Source organism: Typopeltis vanoorti, chromosome 9 (genome assembly GCF_054136105.1).
Source record: "Typopeltis vanoorti isolate ZY-2024b chromosome 9, IOZ_Tvanoo_1.0, whole genome shotgun sequence".
NCBI lineage: Eukaryota > Metazoa > Arthropoda > Arachnida > Uropygi > Thelyphonidae > Typopeltis > Typopeltis vanoorti.
Window position 1 is genome coordinate 85,988,409 of NC_143557.1, and position 17,297 is coordinate 86,005,705.

Genomic DNA, 17,297 nt, shown 5'->3' on the forward strand with positions numbered 1-17,297 from the left:
TGTTCCAAACAAACTCAGGAATGTTAACTTTCAGTGTTTTATAGTTTACCGTCGCTATGATACTAGTCTCTGGTAGTCTTTCGCTAATCCCTCTTATATATACTGAATTTCAGATCTCATTTCCAGCTGAAAGTGTGTATAAAATAGGATGGAGCATTTTTCTCATCACTAACTCACGGCTCTTTCCGAGTACAGATTTTTCAAATTTCAGTTCCCACTAGAAGTGTCTAAACCAATTTGAAGACAAATTACTAGCTGATCATCAACAGATGTATATTTAATATACATGACATTTTCTTTATAATTTCAATAATGAAAACTGCAGATTTGTATAAAAAACGTATATTTCATTAGTTTACTTTCTCTACACTTCTCCATTTTCGTTCTCCTTTTTATTTCATTTCTAAATGAATAAGGACTGTAAGTCTCCGAGGTCAGATACTGTTCCCAAATTAGAAAGTTTATTGTAGATATACTATTACAATATTTCTCTGTAACCAGCACTAGTGGAGTTATTATTATCGGATAAATGGACTCATAAATGCTTCAGTCGTAATTCAAACTGTCCCAACTGTGGGAATTAAATTATTGAAGCTCTGAACACGTCACATAGTGACAAGTTCAAAAACAGTCTGAGGAAGACTATTTTTCCTCAGAAAGACCTACTCATTCAATATTTACTGCTACAATTCGATAATGTTTGTTGTAAAGGTGGCATCTATAGAGATATTATTTGATATTGAAAGGCAGGGCTAGTTGATTGGTTAGTTATTTAAATGAGGTGAGTGTATTATGTTTGGGAATTTCGAGTGTTCTCTGGATGATTTGCATGTTTTTCGAAATTAATAACCCATCATTCTGAGAGGAAAATCTATTTTACCTCCTTATGAGATAGACTAAAACTGAAAAAGTTGTTATAAATGTTATATATAAATACATATAAATATAAATATATAACATTTGTTATAATATATAATATATTATAAATAAAAAATAAATATAATAATTTTATATGTTGAAAAGTTGTTATAAATGTTCCTTTCTAAGACTGGAATCGAACTCAGAACTTTCTAATCACAGGGCGTTGTTTCTGTTGACGCTTTACATAAGGTTGTCTAAAAGAGAGTTTAGTAATAAATATTAAATTCCTCTAGTCTCAATGGCCTATCACACCAAGTAACTTGCACTCATAGAAAACTAATTAATGCTTCGATAGGGCAGTTAATTCTATCTGTAAAATGTGCATGTCAGTGATTTGTGTATTCTCTGTTCGGTTTGTCTGTCTTGCGCGATGAAAAACCGGAGTTTCTGGATGAGAAAACCTTTCCATTCCCTTATGAGAATTTAAGTCCTTGTAAAGATTTTTTTTTATGTCCTAAAGGGAGATTCTAATACTAGTCTTCCAATCTACCGATACTGAGTTACGGAGTCTCTCATTTTTGGTGGATGTTTTGTGAAAATCTTTAGGCGATATGTAAATTTCATAGTCGCGTGACACCACCTGCCTGCTTACTCAAGATCTGAAATGACTTGAAAAATCCGATGGCTAATCTCTAGTTTCCGGAATATTTAACCCTTAGCTCATCTATGGTACTAAGGTGTTCTGTAGGCCTTTAAAGAGTGGGATTTAAATAAAGCCCAACGTAAAACTAAGTTTGAGTGGCTGTAATGGTAGCATATTTTGCATCAGTTGTATTCCCGAACAGTTCTGATTTCTGAATAGGTGCAATATTTAAATGGTGGTAGAAAAATTTGGTGTTCTCAGCCACATTCGCAGAAACTTGGGATGAGAAAGGTGATGCTTTTTTATTATGCATTATTTCTTTACAAGAGATATAAGCTCAGCCTTAATTCTGAAGTAAAGCTTGAATACAATGAATTACGCCATTGCGGATATTCACGACTCCAACAAAACCCATGCTGTGCAAATGAGGCTGATCATTTCCTGTGATTTATTTTCCTACTGTTTCCTAGAGTATTCATTGCTTATTTTTGACCTGAACTGTACCTCAAATAGGTAACGTCTTGGACATTACTCACTGATTCCATAATAGTGCACGGAGCTATACGATGGAATCTGTCAAACACTTTACAAAGAAAATTTACAATGAAAAAAAAGTCTTCGAATTGCAACCTGATCGTTTTTATCATTTAAGATGATAGTGGTCAGACTTTATTGGTGTTTGAGTTTTTTAGGATCTGAAAATCCTATTTCGCAAGATAATGAATCGATAATGTGATTCACCTTTGGATATTTGAGAGGACACAGTTTTATGAGCATTTACTTAACAATAAAACTTGACCATCCAGAGAGCAGAAATCGATTAAAAGGCATATGGAGAAAATATTCAACTTTCATATATGCTTTTACAAAACAGTTAAAATGAACAGAACAAATAAGGGGATATGTTAGACAAAACTGAAGGAGAAAACAATTAAAATAAAGTAAAAAGATAATTATGTTGATGTTCTGAAACAATCTGTAATTACAAATCTTTGATTCCTTTGTGTCAACCTTTTCGCCTATTTAGTTTCATATCAAACAAGTAATATGTAATTTTGTAATCAGACTTGAAGTAGAAATAAATTTGGAAGTATGACTCAAAGTTTATATACTAATTTTAATAGAATCTCTATGCCAAATATAAAGCAATCAATAATACTATCAGTATTTGCTTATCATTAATAAAAGGTAAACTGAAGATATTATGTGGGAAATTTTATCTATGACGCAAATTTAATTTAGAAAAATAAAAGAAATAAAAATCATATCTCTTGGTCAAGTCTTTGCCAGAAGTTTGTCATTGCTATAAGTAATCACATGGTTATCTTAACCGGTATTCCTTTAGATATATCCTCCAGGTGTCACTGCTGCTCTAAGTAAATAACGCTATAATCTGGTACAAATTTCCTTTTCTATGTCATTCCCACTACTCCTTTCCTTTGAAACTGTAACTAATAACTGTATCAAGTGACATGGACTTGGTCATTTCATCTTGTGCATATTAGACTACTGTTTTCATTCTCTAGATCGAGATATTTGTTCAGATTAAGTTACCAAAATAATCCTTGAAGGAATGAAGACCTCATTCCCATTGAATACAGTTCAGAATCCCCTTCAGTTATCCAGACATTTCTTCTCTTGAGTCAGCTCAGGTTAAAAATGAAGAATGCAGAATACCGCAAGCGACTTGAAGCTAAAAGTACACCTTCACTTTCAGGCTATATAAAAGTCTTCTGACAGCTAAAATCATCGACAAATTCAAAAGCGAATTTGAAAGATCTAAAAGTATAATAATAATTTTTTTTTCAAAGTTTGACAAAGTTTATTATCCTCTTCACATATACAGAATATTTACAGATATACAAATAATAGTAATAATAATAATAATAAACTTGCTCTCTTATATAAACAGCAGTTATGTCTGCCTGTTGGCTAAAGTTAAAAGGCATATGGAGAATAAGGTTAAAAGGCATATTTAATACCCATTAAATATAAGGCTAGGTAGTCGCACTGGATAATTAGTGCTTTTCCCCTCCCATATCCAGATGGTGCAAATAACACCAGCCAAATCTGGCTTTCTTTTTTCATTCTTTTCCAACTCGTACTGATGCAGGAGTTGTATTAGGGTGGGATCAGGAAGAAAATCATCTCTCTCGTCATACCAAATACACGCATGCTCCCTTATCTTTCACAAGATAAAACAGGTAGGGAGAATCTTACAGACTTGGACACTAAAATGTGTTCTGAGCTTGATAATATTTTCCCCTTTCAGTTGTAACTGTGCCGAAAACCTGCATAGTAGAGGTCATCAACACCATGTCGTTTTTTCAGGACACTGGACACTTTTATGCTGTTGTGTCTGATCTAAAGCTTGGGAGTTAGCCCATAAACCAGCGTATTTCCAAAAAAGTAAGACAAACGTTTGTTGTAAAATTACATACCGTGGTGGTGGTGGATGATGGAAATTGCAGGAAAAGACTATTGTGGGAACTCCCCATTGTTTTATTCTTTCTCCTCTTCTCTTGTCCTGTATTTTCCTGCAGTCAGTGACCCTCTCTCTCTCTCTCTCTCTCTCTCTCATCTACCTCAAACCATACCCATTAAATATACTGATGACAGTATATTTAATTCCTGCGGAGAGAGCGGAAACAAATTTCCAAGATTCAAAATCATTTATAAGTAATGCCTTAAATATTGATCACCGTGCCATTCTTCAATGGCGACGAATTGATTTCATAGTTATAGAAACAAAAACGCTGGGTTCTTGATCGAAAGAAAAAAAAAACAAAACCTTTCATTTTACCCTTGACAACCCAAGTTCTCATACATTAAATTCTCTTTTCGGACTAACATTTGCTTCTAAATTTTCTTTAGTTTACATGACAAACGTCATTATATCATTCATTTGCGAATAACTTAGAATAAAGCATATATGAGTTTATTTAACTTGAAATAATACTGATGAATTACAGAAATGATTACCCAATTTGAAATAAAAAAATATACGGTATTTTAATCTTTTCGTTTAAAATAAATCAGAAATATAAAGAGTTTCATTACTTAGCAGTTGAATTCAGTGACAACAAGAAAATATTGTTTGCCATCGTACTGGGAACGCCAACATTGCTCATGCGGGTGGACAAGTCCGGTTTTAGAATCAGCAGAACGAACGCCTAAATTTGACTGTTTCCTCAGCAGTAAAATTTGAAAGCTAATAATATTGGAACACGGATGGTTAACTCATACAGTGATATATTAGATTTATAATGCTGAGACGCTCTGATAGAGTTCTGTAAATGCTGTCCAATATCATGGCATATCCGAAGTTCAACTTTAACCCAACAAAATGCTCTGCAAATGTCGTGGAAAAATGCTCGAGTCTATAAAGACTCAAATCCACTACTAAACCTGCATACAATATAATGATCTAAGTTTGTTATTTTAGTTCCTTTAGATAATATTGATTATCTTTTTATTTCATGCTGTTATTTCATGCTAATAAAGTGTTGAGGAACTAAAGTGTTCCTCAACACTTTATTAGGAATTGTAATGGCATATTCAAATAGACAACTGTTCTATCTCAAAATGTACTTTTGCACTCTAAATATCCATGGAAATACCGTCTGTATAATTTCATGTTAAAATTTTATAATCGATTTCATTTCACTTACGAAATACTGTACCAGTGAACAAAACTAGTGAAAGAGAAAGGAATATTTTTGATCATAATACTTCGTAATTCATAATGATTCAATTATTTTTATACTTAAGAGAACCAGGATGCTAAAATAAAGCCTGAACAGTTAGAAATGAGCCCGTTCTTCACTGATGTTCATATATTACTATACTGAAATATGAGTTTCCTGAGTTACTACTGAAATCAATTATTTTTATACCAGTTTTAAAGCGATCTTTTATTTTCGTATAAATATATTTAAAAGTAATTGAAGTTATGTACTTTCGAAATTTTTGCAAAAGTTTTATTTATTTCCAAACATTCGAAATAAAGCCGAGAAAGAGATTTAAAAAAAAAAACAAGAAGAAAGAATGGGTACTCATACTGCTAGAGAAAGGAAGAGAATGCGCTAATCATTCTCTACAGTAAGAAGCAAGGATCTCGTCTTGTACTCATTACCTCCTTAGCTTCCTTTTCAACTTTTTATCTTTAACCGAATGAAGTTTTTGCTGCATTTGTTATTCTCTTTGTTGTCTCCTCTAAATAAAGCCTGACATGTTTATTACTTTATGTGTTTAAAGTTAATTTCAGAACGCAAGCAGATCTTGGAGGCATCCTGCTGTCTTCCTAATTGAGATTGGGTTAATTAACCTTAAACAAAGACTCGCTAACAGCGCCTCTTGTTTTCAATGGATCATTATCACATCCACAATGAAAGGGATACCAGAACATTAGAGCTCACAGGAGGCAATTTTACGACGCCAAGTTCCCCTTTTGTCTTTATACACGCACATACATACAGACATGCATACACATACATATATACATACATACACAGAAAGAGAAAGAGAGGGGGAGGGAGGGAGGGGGGGGAGAGAAATACATGCCCTGCAATTGGGTGTTGTTAAAACACTGCACGAGATATCAATATATATGAAAAAAAAAAGAAAGTATTTCGTTTTAAGTGGTGAAGTTTTAGCTGTTAAGAAATGAAGACAGAGCAGCAGTTAAATTACTGCTCACAGAACAAGGAACATGCTGAAGACATAAACATGTCTATCTTGCGATAATAATCAAACACAATTTTGCTGTCCTTTTCAAGTCTTAAATTGAAGATACCGTATTACGTTCCATGTATTGATGTTCATCACTGTGTCTAATAAAATATCTCAGAATAATGTACTGGCAACTCTTTTTCTTTAAAAATGCAAGAATGAAGAGTTTTTTATATCCTTTTTATGGTTTCATCAAGAATAGAGTACACATATTAAGTATATGCTTATTAAAGGCAATGTTTATATTTTAAGGTAATTGTTAGAGAAAGTTTTATTCAACTGTCCTCTTCTGCCTAGTAACAGTCGTTTTTCATCCCTTCGTCTACATAAAATATTTTGTGTATGTATATGTACGTCCATTTAAACAATAGTAAAAATTCTATACACATTCGTATTGTGCATAGAAATAGAAAACGTAGAAAAAAACATTTTTTCTCGGTTTTTTCTTCTTGTGCAACATTTAGTCTGTACCAACTAAAGTTTGAGAACTTAGCCTAGTTTTGCTCTCTCTCTCTCTCTTTTTTTTTTTTTACTTTGATTCTATGTTATTTATTTATTTTTTCAATCCTATCCATAAAATGCTGAATGCCTATAGTAAGATTAAATGGTTAATTATTAGAAAGCTTTCTATTACGCCAGAAACCCTACTTTAAAGTCAAAACAAAGATTTGATCACTCTAGCCTTCTAATAAGCAGGTGGTGATGATGATCTCACACTGTCGATGAAAATCATTTATTTTTGTAAAGACAGACATAATAATTTTTCATTGCTAGAAAAAATTTTACATATGTCTACGCCATGGTGGAATACGAATCTCTAAACTATCAAATAACTTTTCAGGATATGGAAATTTCAGTAGAATTCATATAATGATTTCATCTCAAAAAATATGCAGTTTCACGAGATAAAGCGGCAACTCCCCTTTTATAAATGATTCCAAGAGCACCATTAATAATAATAATACATGTAATACACGGCACTTACAGGCTTACGCCCTACGATCTCCAAGATTGGCTTTCATAACCATAATTTCAGGTGGTTAGTCTTATCTATAACATGTATTTTTTCAGTGTTCTCCTGGCCTGTTTTGCGGGTCATGGAATGAAAATCTGAGTTTCTAGATGGGAAAATGCCAGTATCTCTGTATAAATAACTCACCTTCAGTTGAAAGTTTTTAAAAGTTTTTCGCGTCCTAGACGGAACCAGAACCAAGGTATTTCCAAAGAGCTTCATAAAAACTGAATGAGATAGGAAGGCTCTTAAAGAAGTTATTCTATGAGATAATAAACAAAAGTTCATTTGTCGAAAGTTGGTTTTTTTTGTTTTCACAAGAGGAGGAGGAGGAGTAATTAGTTTCGTGGAGTATATAAACGAAATTCGGTGCTATTTGATTCGAGTCTACTTCACACTATAAAATGATGTGTCTTCAGGAGTTGGTAATTCGCGACGACTGATAAATTCCAGAATACTCTGTATAACGTGGCCAGCTTCTTTACATGTATTTATCCACCTCACTGTATACGTGTGTATTACTGCTACCTTTCACATCTGTAACTGGACAGTAAGTTTTCTCTGTCTGGTCTTTCATCTCATGTTCTAGTAAACAAGAATGTCTCGAAGTCTCCTATTTTATGGCCTAATCTCTTTCTTTCTATATAAGTAAGCCGCTTTTAATGATCTTATTCATACTTTTGCTGATGATGGTGCATTCTGTTCCTACTACTTATTGAACAAACTTTGCAGTTCTTAATCATTCCAAGTTTCACAATCTTCTCCTAACGCTCTAAACCTGATTCTTCAATGGAAACGTATAAATACCTTTATTGCCACCAAAATACAATCCCCTCCTCTCTTTCTCTCTCTCAGTCTTACTTACTTTCTTTCTTTTTCTAGAGCTGACATTTATTTCTAGCTTTTTCTAGAGCATAAACATCACATTCACAACTTGCTCAGATTCCCAAAACGATATTTTCGCTCAAGATTTACCCAGATATTAACGCTGTACAAATCCAAAGATTTGTCCAATCTATATATACAATATTATTCATATGGTTGTGGTAGTGCACCAGAAACTCCAGTTTTGTTTTGTTTTTATCATGCTGAAAGAAATGAAGAGGATACCTCGGCGAATAGATGATTCTACGCTAACATAAACTTTGATATATTTTCCATAGACCCTTTTATAGTCTTTGTTCCACTTAACTAGCATTCATAATTTTTTTACTAAGCTTCCAATAACACAAACAGTGACTACCCAACACCTAACATTTATTCAGTCCGACTACAAACCCACGAAATGTGCTTCTCCTTCTCCACTTTCATTATATTTTTTTTATTTTTTTTATTCTTTGGAATATTTTTCCACACGAAGTATTCATGTTGGCCTATTATTTCCATCCTGTACAAAACTGAATATCACCATATTTTTTCTTAATCTTGCCCACCAAAGGTTATTATGTTCTGTAGGTTCTGTAATAACCCCTAGTTATAGGAGTGATGTTCGAAAAAACAAATAGCGCAACAATCCTTAAACTGTGGGGAGGGGTGCACTTTAAAAAGGAAATAGAAGGACGCGTGATTGGTCATTAAGCTTAAAATTTCTGGTTGTGTGAAAAATTTAAATTTTACAAATATAATTTTATTCCATATATTCTGTCGTCGTTTTGTCAGAATACGATATCAATTTAAAGATGTGTTGCTGAGTTGGTATGTGTTTCTTGTGTGAGAGTCACATAAAAAAAAACATGGTTTCTTTTTTTTTTTTTTTAAAAAAAAGGCAGCTTGGAGTATAAGCTGATGCGCAGCTTGGAAGTTTGCAATCTCCAAAAGTGCAAAATGCTTTCCAGTTAATGAGTGAGGAACGTTCTTTCCAGTTTCTGTTAGGTATTAAACATTGTAAAATAACTTCAGCAAGATACTACTTGTAAACTCGGCATGCAGAGCTCTGAATTTAGCGTATTTTGAACGCAACATACTTAAAACAAAGTTGGTAACAATTGGTAACCTTGACCTAACAAGCAGCGTTTATGACAAACGTTTGGAATCGAGTAGTTGGGTATTAGGCTAAGAGTGGAAAAAATATTTATTGAATTTTGTTGATCGAAATAACTTCAAAATATGACTTTTAATTTTTTGTTGAGTTCATAAATGATCGAAAGCAATTAAATACCATAGATCAATAAAATATTTCGTTGAATCATTTCATTTACTAATTAGAAAATTAAGAAAACAGATTTTGGACAATACGATCCGCTGAAAACATCACTCATCTTATGAGCCACTCACTCATCCAGGCTGTAATCCAAAACGAGTTAGCTTTTACACACCCAAAATAAACCGAAATAACAGAATTGCAACGAAAATTCAGAAACTCAGAAAGGGAAAAAATACCCCTTGAGACAAAGGAGCATGATATGTAGTTTAACCGGTAAACTCTTTACCAACGAGAGACGTGGGACCGAATCTCAATATGAGGACTTCTCAAATGGAAATCTTCTGGCCACTATCAGTTTATTGTGAGATACTGAGATTTAACCATGTAGTTATCTACCTGAAAGCTGATATCTACATAATTAGCTCATTAAGATTCATCAAGTCAAGATACAGGAGCTAACTGAATTCGGAAAATACGGAACACTTCCTACGAATCGCATGCAGACATGAGCCTTAATAGAAGGTTAGAATAAGGGACCGAAATGTTATTTCTCCCACTGACTGATGGTTGGCCCGCAAGAGATTCAACAGTCAAGGTTAATGACCCTTCACTTAATTTAATTGAGAAGACCTGCTGTAGACTATGCATGAAATTGGTGAAGGAGATGTTACAACGCAAACCAAACCATCGAATTGTTAAGCCTTCGGGTTCAATGAAAAAAAAAAGTTTTTTTTTCACTGAACTATAGTGTTGACATAATTTGTGTAGTAATCTATATTTCATGTGGAAATAATTATTGGAATGTTATCACAAGGTAAATAAGCATTGTACATGATATAATAAAATAAATGAAATCATTAACGATGATTTCATTTAATCCATGGCAAAATGCCATGATTAATCAGTGCACATGATATTTATAAATATACGCACAAAGAACCCTGCTAATAATCCGTTTTGCTGTGCCCATATTTCCAGAAAGCAATCACTCTTTAGTGAGCACCTTCACTCATAACGACAGCCCTGCCTTCTTTCGCTCTCCAACTAATGTTTGGTGCGTGTTCTCGCCATTTCATGTATCCGAGCATCTCGACCATTGCTGGATCGTTTATGAAACTCACGTGACGGAAGTGCTTGTGTGCGAGCTGTGAAAAATGAGCTGCCGTCGTCAAATCACGAGATATGATTTCATACATGAATGGATCACCAATTGACAGTAACGCCCTCGCGCTGCGAATATCATCTTCCCCGCTGATTCACTACAAAGTGCTCGTGCGTTAGGCTGGCGGGAAGAGCAATAGCATGCCTCGAACGTGTAGACACGCGACCTACACGAGCTCCGTAAGCGTTCATGTCTAGAATACTAAATGTGGCATATGAGACCAAAAAAAAAAAAAAAAGGAAACAAGAGGAATTGGAGTATTAAAAAGTATCCGTGGTGTCAATTAAAAAAAAAAAATCCTCTAAACTTGGGAGTAAATTTTATCTATACGAAATCATGTAAACGTAGTTTATTACTAAGTGCATCCCTTAACAGGAAATTAAGTACTGAATTAAATCATAACGTAATTGGGTCCTTAACAGGAATGAATTATTAATTATTCATTAATAATTAATAAATCATTCTTTCATTATTCATTGTATCAAGTAATTATTTGATACAATATTTGTCAGCATATATATAACACGCTAAAATGGCGCCTGTTAGCATGCTTAATATTGCGCTTGCTATTATTGTTCCAAAATTTTATGTCAGGTTTTTCCGAAGTAGCACAAGAGACAAATTATATAAATCTCACGCGAAATTCATAATAATTAGTTCGAATTATAATGATTAGTAGTAGGGTGGGTTAATAAAAATATAGTTGTAATAATTCGATGTAAAAAAAATTCTTAGGGCAGGTGCCTGATAACTGTTCCTTTCATATTCCATTATTGAGTTAGCTAGCTGAGAGAATAATTCGCTTTTTCAAATTCGGTATTATTACGATTGCTCTTGTCTCCAAGAAGAGTTGTAATTCGTAAGGTCATAAAGGTATGAAATTCTACCAAATAGGTGTTCGCTAATTCCATCTATCGCTTTTCCTTTAGTGATTTTTGGTACTTGTAATAAAATCTGCTTAACTCATTTTACTGACTCATTCCTGCTAACTAGAGCTCCGTGGATGTGCTTTTACTGTCCAAGTAGTCTAATCAAATAAACTGTTAATCTCGTCCACACACTGAATTATCATTTCATTATCACTGAATTATCACTGCCCTATAAGTGTCTTTCAGCTTATATTTAACGTGCATACTTATCATTCCCACTGGAAATATTTCTATGGAAAAGATTATTTTGGAAACATTCTGTATCTCCCTGTTGCGTATGATTATGCAGATAATGATACATATCGACTATATACACTATGAACAGAATATTTGCACTTTTCTCTCGACCTTTATTTTTTAGTTGCCCGTCCTTCATTTTTTAACTTCTTTCTTTGCTATAATGTACAGGACAAAATCCATTCATCTTCAGTGTCATCAATAAAATTAGTTTTCACGATGTTTAAATTAAATTAAAATATTTCTTATTATTGTAATTAAAACAGGTGAAAAATTTTGAATAGCATTTTAACTATAGGTAATAAATAAATGATTTTAATCATAGTATGGATTATGAACTTATAATGTTATTATTTTTAGCCAGTACGTTTGCGGAGGGTTTTTATCCCAAAAAATAGGTAAATCGACCAGAAGAAAACACACAATTAACAGACAATAATATATAAGCCTCAGTCATAGTTGTTGCCATAATTTCAAACAACCCACCAAAACTTAAACTTTTTTTAGATGAATTTCACTGATAAAATATTCTAAACCTACGTTTAGTGCTTAGTACTGTGGGCTGTCCAAGAATTAGATAATCCGGGGAATCCTACTCTAGACCAAACGTGCTATTTTTGCAAGCCACTTGCGACCACTAATAACTAGAGTAGTGATTTCTCATCCCGCGGGAAAATCTAGTGCCACTTAAAGATATTCAAACATCTATCCACTCATTCACCTAGGCAGGGTAATTTGCTGGATAAAATTTATTTATTTATTTATGTGTGTGTGTGTGTTTGGAATGATAGCAGTCCAATGACTAACAAACGCTCCACGAAAATTACAAATGCATCCACAGTAAATGTATTAAAAAGATTTTCCATTTAGCTTGATTGCACGCTTCTGAATTGGAGAATGAGGGAATGAGATATATTGTACCTGCATCTTAGAGACTTCTATGCTAAATGGACTTTACAAGAAGCATCTGGCTAACGACACTTGGCACAAGCGATAATTAAGCGGTAAATTGCCTCCCGATGTAATATCTACAACTAAATGTTTGAGCATGGTTGGGTAGGGTGGGATGGAGTGATAATGGGCAATGGACCCGAAGTGTCTTAGAAATGAGGACAAAGCAGTGGGAACCACACTGTCCGGTAAAAGTATCTCGAAATCATTGCCATTCTAGAAGGCTAAGTGCAACTCTGTCCTCATATATACACAGAGAATGGTGTGCGTGTGTGTGTGATAAAGAGAACACATTTGGCATATGGCTGGAAACAACTGATCGATATAAGGATCGTAAAGTGTAATAGACGTGTAACAATTGGCTACATAATTGCACGATGCAACTAGCTACGACGAGAGAGAGAGAGAGAATATTTCAATACGTCATGTGCCAGACACTGTTCTGAATAAAGTATCATAATAGTTAACCAGTTCAAAAATTAAACAGGACAGATAAAGAATCATTAGCATCGGCCACAAGAGAACTGGAGAAAGATTACACATTGTGATGAATGCTTATTTCCTGTGAAGGAAAGGAAAAGATATGTAACAAAAAATATAGCCATAGGACTGTCAAGGAAAAAATGATGCAGTCTAGCTTACCATCCAGCCAACCAAGAAGACCAATTCATGTCAGCCATTTATCCACCAGGGGAACGGACACTCTTCCATCGAGATGATGTGCAATATCCAGAACCCTTGTCCTCCAGGAATGTTTATATCATTATGACAGTGACTATACCTTATGGATTGGACCTCTGGTCTCCGGATCTCAGTTCTATTGAGTGTTTAGTGGAAAGAGGTTTATTTTATAGAGGTGTTCGGGAGAGATATCTCCCGAACACCTCTATAAAATAAATATAATCGAACTCGGGAATTTATCATCTAGTTGTAACTTATCTTAGGTAGGATTCCTCAATTATCTCGAGAACTTCGTAAATTCGATGTCCTGTTCTATTGAAGGGATTCACAAAGCAAACAGTGATCTATTATACTCTTAGGGCGGTATCTCTAATGGGGGAGTATCTCTGCTAAACTGACTACTCACTGTACGTGGTACAAATATAGCTCCTCTGTAAGACACTGCGTTTTCCATGATCGAATCTCATATAGGAACACGAGAAACAAAAGCTTTTCAACTGAAGACGAGTTAGCTGGTCTCTTATGGACATGACGAGGATTTTTCTACATTCAATTGGAGTTGCTCCGCAGGGAGCTCCCCGCCATATAATATACAAACCTAGCTGGAGAATACACGCAATGACAGAAATGGTAGACTATGAAAATAGGATTAATCACCTTATAATTTCCAAAATTAGGTTTATACAGACTAAGTTGCTTGGCTAAGTTCTGGTCTGTTTCCCATCGAAAGAGAAATGAATGTATCCCGATAAACTTGCATTTCTGCGGTTCAGATTGTCTTAGAGGAATATATAAGAAGGAAGAAATGAATCGCCTCATGTGCTACTTTCTACTCTGGTTTAAAAAATCGCATAAAGATTGGCATAGAAATGGTTAAACCCAAAATGCTATTTTTAAATGCCTAATAAATATTGTAGTACTTTTTGAAATGAAACTGCACGAACATGCACAGTAAATTTAGTTTCACGTTAAGGCCTTGCATATTTAAGGTAGGTTAAATATCTGAAAAGAAATGTACAGATAAGGAGGAACTATCTTTTTTTTTTTAAACGTTAAAAAGATTTTAAAAAATCTTGGACAGATACATAACATAATATACCTATTTAACTTCAGCGTAGTTATTTCATATCAGTGAAACGGCTGTCCAGCGCAGGAGTAATTCATACAAACGGACTAGACAAACATTAAAGATTTTAGAATTACTAACGCAAGATGAGGTGGCCGAGTAGTTAATGTGATGGACTGCTAATCTATTGGGGTTTCCCCGCGTGGGTTCGAATCCCATCCTCATCGTTAAATTTTTTCTTTCACAAGGTACTGAAATACTAAAAAAATAATTTAAAAAAGTTTATAGGTCAAATCAATTTCAAGAGTGTGGAATTGATTTAATTATATAATATATGTGAACACCTTAACATACAGTAGCCGTTGAAATATTATATTTATAAATAAATTGTATACATTTGTAGAAGCGCGTAGATAATGATGGATCAGTCGCTGTCCGGACATCAGCATTCTGTCATAAGGGAAAATAACTCAATGATGGTATCATCTTTTGAGTATGTCTCTGAAAAAATTATTCAGAAGTAGAATGCCAATAATTTCTGTTCCTAAAGAATGAAAAACAAAACACTTAAATGACTATCATTACATCCAATGTGAATAATCTCATAGCATCAGATCGTATCAATGAATAAACTTTTTAAAACTTAATTAGAATACAAAACATTTTTAGATCATTAAATACCTCCGTACGTATTAAAACATTGAGTAAAATGTAATGAATATATGGATATTATTTCTGGGAAAACTTCCATGTTACTCCTCTTAACTAACTTTTATATTTACGGCTATTTTGCCTGCTGGAGTGCCCCTGTTTAAATGTCATTGGCTTTTTTACTCACGGATTCTTAGGACATTGTAGATGTATATTTACCAATAAATATATAGCATAAAAGGAAGAGAAATTTACATATACCTTTTTCTGGGTGTTGTGGCTTTTCTTCTTTCTGCGATGTCCAAACTATTGTGTGTGTGTGGGGGGGGGGGGTAAGCAATGTGGGAGAATTAAATAGAAATGGAAAAAACCCGTTTTTTTTTTGAATAATATATATATACATATATATTATATTATTAGGGATGGGCGGAGCGTTTTTTACATTTATATAGGGTGGGAAAGGGGTGAAGAAGGTGAACAGCAACTTGAAGGTGAACAGAACACATGGAGGAAGGGCTTCCTCCATGTGTTCAGACGACGACCAAGCATAGTCGAAACGGACCGCACCCCGTCAACCCCCTTTCCCCCCTCTAAAAATCAGTTGCTGTTCACCTTCTTCACCCCGTTCCCACCCTATATAAATGTAAAAAACGCTCCGCCCATCCCTAATAATATAATATATATGTGTATATATATATTATTCAAAAAAAAAAACGGGTTTTTTCCATTTCTATTTAATTCTCCCACATTGCTTACCCCCCCCCCCCCCCACACACACAATAGTTTGGACATCGCAGAAAGAAGAAAAGCCACAACACCCAGAAAAAGGTATATGTAAATTTCTCTTCCTTTTATGCTATATATTTATTGGTAAATATACATCTACAATGCCCTAAGAATCCGTGAGTAAAAAAGCCAATGACAGGGGCCTCCTAAACAGAAGCAGGCAAAATAGCCGTAAATATAATAGTTATAAATATATTTATTCAAAAATAATATGGTTAACCTCTACCGCCATCTATTGGAGAAATATCCAAATCATATCTAATGAATTAGTTTAAGGTTATGACGATTATATAATTTGTACATCGTAATAGAATGCAGCTCTCTAGAAACCATACATTTAAATAACTGACTGAAAGTAATTTTAATATCTCAAATATATATATATATATTTTTACTTTAGTAATCAATCAAAACTTATAAACCTTTCCTTTGACTACTAAATTCCATAAACTTTTCAAGAGAGAGAGAAAGAGGGGGAAGAGTAGTATAAATTTAGACAGTGAGGGACCGAACTTCAGCTTCTAAGTCGCTTGCAAATCCCGAAAGCTTATTTGTATTAGCTAATTAATAAAATAAACTCGATGAAAAAAAAGAAAGAAAGAAACCATTGAAAACTGCTTTTAAGGGAACAATCTTATTCTTAATAGGTAGTTTTCAGGGATTTTTGGAAGTCATCTATTGGAACATACCGTCATAAGACAGAATATATTGCTCCGTTTTTCTCAGAATAAATTCATGTTTCTACATATCATATCATATCAAAAAATGTTCCCCACCCATCTATTTGATGAAGGAAAAGATAAAATTTATTTTTTATTATTATTTATATCAGTAGAACTGAAGGACTCTTTCCATGACGTTTGATTAGTAGTTAATAGAAACAAATAGAATTAGCTTCTATTATCTATGTGTATTATCTAACTGTTTAAAATGTTGATGTTCGTGTTGGATGCTTTTGGATATCTTTCATATTTCTTGATTTTCTTGATATGCATGTGCAAGTTAATTTCACAATGATTCTAATACTGAAGTAACTAAGACCCCCCCAAAATAATTTTTAGGTATGTATGTTTTGACTGGTTTACCTGTTTTGAGAAAGTGTGATTCTGAATTTCCAGGAGAGACGGGGGGGGGGGGGGAGGTAACTAAACGTCAGTCGAAAATCCGTAATCCGTAGATCTTCGTTGCATCTCTACAAGATTGAAATCAAGTTTTTTTTTTCAAAACAGAGAACATCTGTTGGTCTTTCGTATTTGTACTATTTGAAATTGAAGTTAATGATGTTTGGTGAATGTTTTCCGAAATATTCGGAAGTACTGATACTGTGTAAGATTTCTGAATTTTCTCAGCATTTTTCAATATCCATTTTGAATACCTCCAGAGTCATATCGATTCCATTGTTTTATTATTATTATTATTATTATTTTGTAAAGGTTTTTGTAAA

General features: G+C 33.8%; 1 protein-coding gene and 1 non-coding gene across 2 annotated transcripts in view; both read left to right on the top strand.

Annotated features, from left to right (window-relative positions):
• Positions 1-17,297, top strand: part of LOC150103221 (solute carrier family 66 member 2) — a 456,400-nt gene that overhangs the window by 31,892 nt on the left and 407,211 nt on the right. The gene's annotated exons all lie outside the window — the stretch shown is intronic.
• Positions 14,562-14,643, top strand: TRNAS-GCU (transfer RNA serine (anticodon GCU)). The gene has a single exon. It is a non-coding gene; the product is annotated as a tRNA-Ser (tRNA).